The following is a 5357-nucleotide window of genomic DNA, read 5'->3' on the forward strand; positions in this document are numbered from 1 at the left end:
GGCTGAGTTTTCTGCACATGAAGAGAATTGTTTTCAGTTTGTTATGGGGGGTATTTTTGCAGATCAGCCATCTGAGTTTGATACAAAGAAAGCACCCTACCAATACATTTAAATGTTTAACACCATGTCAAAGCAAAGCACTCATCAGCTTTAAAAATGAATAACTGTCTGGGAACAAAAGCACTGTCCCACTTGCTAACAATGGGAAAGAAAAATCCCAAACTTACCTCCATGCAAGCTCAAATGAACATCTCCTGTACTCTGCCTATCAAAGAGGCAAATGGAAGATTGATTTCAAGGTTTTTCTAGGAAAGCTTCAAAGGAAACCACCTTAATTCTATGCTTCACTAAAGCCACTTGCTAGTTTGTGGTTGAGAAACTGTCTGCTTCCGGCTCTCCCTCTACACCCAAGTCATCTCCAGTCACTGCCAATCAAAGTGCTGGAATAGGTACCCACAAAAGCAAAAGACACCATACTCAAACAGAAATGCACTGATTTCTTTCTTACAAAGCCACAACCTGTTTAGCCTGGAGAAGAAGAGGCTCAGGGATGACCTCATTGCTGTCTAAAACTACCTGAAGGGAAGTTGTAGCCAGGTGGAGGTTGGTCTCTTCTGCCAGGCAACCAGCAACAGAACAAGGGGACACAGTCTCAAGTTGTGCTGGGGGAAGTATAGGCTGGATGTTAGGAGGAAGTTCTTCCCAGAGAGAGTGATTGGCATTGGAATGGGCTGCCCAGGGAGGTGGTGGAGTCACCGTCCCTGGAGGTGTTCAAGAAAAGACTGGATGAGGCACTTAGTGCCATGGCCTAGTTGACTGGCTAGGGCTGGGTGCTAGGTTGGACTGGATGATCTTGGAGGTCTCTTCCAACCTGGTTGATTCTATTCTATTCTCTAAACAACCCATGCGTTTTTAACTACGGGCTGCAACAGCAGCGCTTTACCCACTGGTGAGCAGAGAGCAGCTGCCTGCCCCAGGTGGTGGGTACCAGCATTTGCAGCAGCCCGGCAGCATGCGGCTTCCATCCCAACAAACATGGAGCTGCGTTCCCCAAAGTCCTACAGCAAGGAAGCAGAAGAGTATCCAGACATTTTCTTCTAACATGAGACCAGCAGAGAAGCTGGCTCCACAGTCTCTGCAGCCACAGGATGCTGTTCTCACTGCACAGCACAGCTGGCTCAGGCATCCGGACCAGCGTGTAGGGATGGAGTGTCTGGGATGATTGTCTCTACAATACATCTTTGCTAAACTCACCAAGCACAGCAAAGTTGGCATGGTAGCTATGGTAGCTATCTCTTGAAGGACAAACTCAGCAGGGTCCACACAGTATTTCACTTCAGAGAATACACACAGCTTGCCACAGGCTGGTCCCTAAGAACTGAGGTGGCTATTACAGCCCCTCCCAGGGCAATTCAGCAGCTGCCTATGGCTTTTCCAGAGCTGCAGAGCACAGCACTTAACTATCTCCTAATTACAAAGAGAAGGGTTAATTTCGACACTTGCTTCAGACTCATGATCCACTTCTTCAGGAAATTTCTTGTTCCTGGTACATTCTCATCCTGTGATGGAAAAATACCCCAGTGACATACCAGCAGACAGAAAGACTGTCACAGTGAGGTTTTTGACTGCAATAACACACTGCTTTATACAAAACAGCACGAAGCCCACTCACCACCTTGAACAACAGCATGTATCAAGGGGTAAAAGTCCAGGATCCACATTTTCAGTCACGTGGCCCAAATCAGAAGTTCACCCTGAGATTTTGTAAAGATTTCTTCCCCCCCTCAGGCCTCACATATTCCCCTTGTTCTCAGCTGCTGCTTTAAAAAGCCAATTCATCCAATGGGAGAAAAAACATGCACAACTTGGAACAGTTAGAATCTGCCACAGTAAAAATATTGGGGTTCTTTGCACGTAGCCAAGCATCTCTGCCCAGTAAAGGCACTGAGTTCCTGTTCAGGATGCACAGAACCAGTTTATGCAGTGAAATACTTGTTCTACTGTAGACCAAGTTTCTTATTTAAGAAAGGGATGGCATTTATTCAGCTGGTAAAATAATGCAGCAGCACATACTGTGCCCCTCTCACAGCTTCTGGAAGAAAGCCAAATATACACACTGGTACCAATATAAAAGCTTTTCTGCAGTAACTGGCAAAAGTATTTGGAAAGAGCTTCAAAATACCCATACCAGCAAGATGCATATGGCTGATTCCTATTTGCATGGCTCAAACTGAAGGAAGGAGCCTTCACCTATAGAGGAGTGTTAAAAAGGCCTCTAGCTACGGGTTAAAACCAGGTGATTGCAACAAGGTTTTAAAGTGGCTTTGTTAATTGGAACCAGGGAGCTAATGTCAGTCCTTTCAGTTGTTTGACAACGTAACAAAAATAACCTGTGCTTCTCAGATCCACACATTGACACAGAAAATCTTTCTTTCCTTAGATGAGTCCTTGCCCCACCTCAGTAATCCCCAGCCATGCCAGGGCACTGATTATGCTGCAGATGACAAGAAAGGAGCTGAGCTGGTGGGGAAAATAACATGGAGAAAGCACAAAGAGAAGGAGGGGGGCATGAGCTCCACTTCACAGCACAATTCAGTCCTGGGACAGCCCTACAGACCCACACAGCCAGCTTAGCAGAAGGGTGGAGAAGTAGTGAAAACACAAACCTGTGCTGTTGTGTTCAAAAAAACAACAAAGTCACATCCTCAGCACGGAGCCACAGCTGGAGCACAACTGCTTCTTACAAAGCCATCATCTCACTACAGCCACTTTTTGTCTCTCCTGTGATTTTTCCAGGGTCAGGTTAGATCATGGTTGGAGGCTGGAAGAGAAGAGAACTTAAGAGAAGCGTCACACATGCACTGAGCTTTGTGGCTGTCCTCTTCAGACCCTGTCACACAGATGCAAGTGACAATGCTGCCGATGCAAAAATTCCCTCTGTAATGATTTAATCCTGGCAGTTCCCACAGCAGCAAGAGAAGAGGTACCCCTGCCATACTGGCTTGAAGCAAGAGACTGTTTAATTGAATATCAGCTTCCTGGCACTGAGTGATCTTGGCTTGTTCTGAAGAAATCTTAAATATGCTCCAGGACACATGCTACTGGGCAGCAATATGTTGTGGAGGGAGAGTTTGTTTCAAAGATGACTGGGGATCAATATGGCTTTGAGTAGATAGGATAAACAATGTAATTGTGCTTCTGTTTTTTCTTTGCAAGTGCCTCAACCTGGTGTTTACAGAATTTACATACTCTCAGCATTGACCTCAAGGCAAGCCAAGAAGAGATAGATTATCTTTACAATTTTCTCAGCATTACACATCTTTTGGCTGGCACCCCTAAAAACAAATGCCTATGGAAACCTAAAGGCAAACAGTTTTATGTCTTTGAAAAATGGCTGAGTAACCTCCCCTCACCCTGGTAATGCCACAGAGTTATTTGTGAGAGGTGAACTGGACTATTTTCAAATTTCATCCTTCATTGAGGCTTTGCCTCTCCTTGATTCTGTATTAAGTCAGACAGTACTCTGTAGTAGAAAGTAGATCTTCCCTCATTGTCCACTGTTTGGTATATTCCTGCCCTAAATTTAGGTTTTGCAGACTCTTATTTTCATCTTCTGCCAATTTCTACAACATATTTCGTCTGATATATATATATATATACACACACATACACATTTCCATTATCCTTCTCATGAGGAAACCAAGACAAACACCATATCCAAAGCAGTGCTCATTTTCCAAGTAGTATTAGGTTCTCCCTCCCTACTGTGACCAAGGGATTTGTTTGCTTTTTACTTTAACACAGACACAAGCCAGGTTTCCACCACTGATATACCTGCATTCTTCCCGGGAGGCTGCTACTAATTCCATCACAGCCAGATGAGAGAGCAGTGAATATTGTTCCTGACAGGGTTATTACTTTGTACTTAGGATGCTGAAACATTTAGAAACATTGTTCTAGCTTTAGTGTTTATTCATATGGTGCAATATTACCGCTCACCTTTCCTGACTTTGCTTCCACAAATGACACTGCACTTTGCTATTAATCTTGTGTGACATGGCTGCTCTGCTGCCCATGTTGATAGCAGCTGTAGAAAAGGAGGAACAGATGATCAAAGCACACATAAAACAACTCCAGTGCTGTAATTAAGAATAGTCCTTCCAATAAAATGCTAAAGGTTTGGAGAGAGTTGATATTTCTATAATGTACTGCCGATAAGACACAAATCCTGCAAAAGCTTTTCAGCTCAAGAGCATCTGGAGGAATGCTAGAAGTCCTAATACCATCCCCTCTTAGAGCATCCATAAAAGATCCAGCTGCTGAGAGCCAAGGTTCTGATTAAGAACTTTTTCTGCTTACACACTTTTTGGTTTAGTAAGTTCACAAGATCTCAGGATGTTAGGGGTTGGAAGGGAACCAAGGAGATCATCAAGTCAAACCCCACTGCCAGAGCAGGACAGTACTATCTAACACAGATCACTGAAGAACACACCCAGACAGGCCTTGAAAGTCTCCAGAGAAGGAGACCCCACAATCTCTCTGGGAAGCTTATTCCCGTGCTCTGTGACCCTTACATTAAAGAAGTTCGCCCTTGTGTTGAGGCAGAACCTCTTTTGCTGCACTTTACACTGCTGCCTCCAACTTACCTAGCTGTTGAAGGCGAGCAGAGGAGGAGCATAATAGATATCCATTTTGTTATCAGCCCTGAGGAAGCAAACAACAACAAAAAATATTTTTTAAAATAGTTTTTGGCTGAAGCAAACATTTTGTACATGGTGAATATTTTGGCTTTGAGCCTTTAAAACTTCCAAAGAGAACCTAGAGGATTTTGACATAAAACTGTGTCAAATCAGATGATGTCAAATGGAATGATTTGGTTGCTTTGAACTTTGGGCACTTCTTTCTCCCCTTTTTTTGCACATATGAACAATTTAACTAAACTGACACTTCAGTCTACAAAGTAGTATTTCCTTTCCAAGAAAACTTTTGGCCAACAAAATCTCATCTCTCTTTGCAGCAAGCAGATATGAAGAGAAACATCCTGAGTTTGTAGCCTTTAGAGAGGTTCCAACACATCCTCAAAAGGAAAAATCAGATGCAAAACCCCAAACCTATCACTTCACTTTGAAGTAATAGAGCTAAAGTAATAAGACAGTTTTATATTTACAGTAACTTCTGATTACTGGTTTTGCTAAGATGAGGTGGAAAGCTACTATAGTCCAGAAGGTAACTTCAATATTGTGCTAGTTTGAAGCAGGCTAGAATGTTTAGGTGAGAAGAACTAGATTACAGGCTGTGAAGGGAAAACAATGGTGATGTCTATTTCCCTCACAGGCTTGCTGAGATGTATGGGAACA

At 43.4% G+C, this 5357-nt stretch overlaps 1 long non-coding RNA gene across 3 annotated transcripts; it reads right to left on the bottom strand.

Moving 5' to 3' along the window:
- Positions 1-226: 226 nt before the first annotated feature.
- On the bottom strand, positions 227-4711 carry LOC135181902 (uncharacterized). 3 transcript variants are annotated; one of them, XR_010305012.1, is made up of 4 exons: positions 4647-4711; positions 4000-4087; positions 2667-2821; positions 227-265 (listed from the first exon to the last, which is right to left on the bottom strand). It is a non-coding gene; the product is annotated as an uncharacterized LOC135181902 (long non-coding RNA). The 3 variants fall into 3 exon arrangements; XR_010305013.1 differs by lacking the exon at positions 227-265 and adding an exon at positions 1289-1559; XR_010305011.1 differs by lacking the exon at positions 227-265 and having other exon boundaries at positions 1668-2821.
- Positions 4712-5357: the final 646 nt, after the last annotated feature.

This window comes from Pogoniulus pusillus, chromosome 15 (genome assembly GCF_015220805.1).
Source record: "Pogoniulus pusillus isolate bPogPus1 chromosome 15, bPogPus1.pri, whole genome shotgun sequence".
Taxonomy (NCBI): domain Eukaryota; kingdom Metazoa; phylum Chordata; class Aves; order Piciformes; family Lybiidae; genus Pogoniulus; species Pogoniulus pusillus.